We start from the raw sequence: 929 nt of genomic DNA on the forward strand, positions 1-929 counted from the left end.
TGAACAAGTGGACACTAGAATTGAACCGATTTTAGTCAGAAACTAGATGCAGCCAACAGTCCAACATTTGCCTGACACAATATAAAAGCATCCCTTAAAATCAACAACAAAGGACAGGTGACGGAAAGGTACACTAAATCTCTACCACCCTGTACGTAGTCACGTATAGCGCGTACAAAGAAGCCCTACATGTAGTTATCTCTGATGGCCCCTAATGTATACCTAGCTAGTCCCATGCTTTAACTTTAACTTGTGTAGATCAGAACATTTATTTGGGCGCCAAGGAAAAAATGTTTGATAGTAAAGTGAACAAGTGGACACTAGAATTGAACCGATTTTAGTAAAATTAACATCAGAAACTAGATGCAGCCAACAGTCCAACATTCGCGTGACACAATATAAAAGCATCCCTTGAAATCAACAACAAAGGACAGGTGACGGAAAGGTACACTAAATCTCTACCACCCTGTACGTAGTCACGTATAGCGCGTACAAAGAAGCCAGGTACAAATAATAATGAGCTCATGTGTTTGTGACCTTGAACACGAGAGTACCAGTTCTCCCTCCATCTTGTAACGTTCTTTTCAAAAATTCAAATCCACAACCAAACGGTTCGAATCGCGCATGCGCGGGACAGTTTCTATGGCCGAGCATCGCATGGACTCCTTGCTGCATTGTGGATTTGTGGCTTGGATTTCTAAAAAACTACGAACTAACTAGTTTCAAGAAAAGAGTCTCTATAAAGAAGTACGGTCTCCATTCCCCATACCAGTATGCTTCGTGCCATGGATTTACTTCCAAGCCCGGCATAATCTCCTGGCTTGCTTACAACTTACAATCTCCATAGGTATTATCTTTAACAACCGGTTGAAGGGGGAACAAAAGTCCTATAATCTAGAGCGAGTGGAACTCAGAGACTGATTTATGGA

This window comes from Diaphorina citri, unplaced genomic scaffold (assembly GCF_000475195.1).
Source record: "Diaphorina citri unplaced genomic scaffold, Diaci psyllid genome assembly version 1.1 scaffold777, whole genome shotgun sequence".
Classification (NCBI taxonomy): Eukaryota; Metazoa; Arthropoda; class Insecta; order Hemiptera; family Psyllidae; genus Diaphorina; species Diaphorina citri.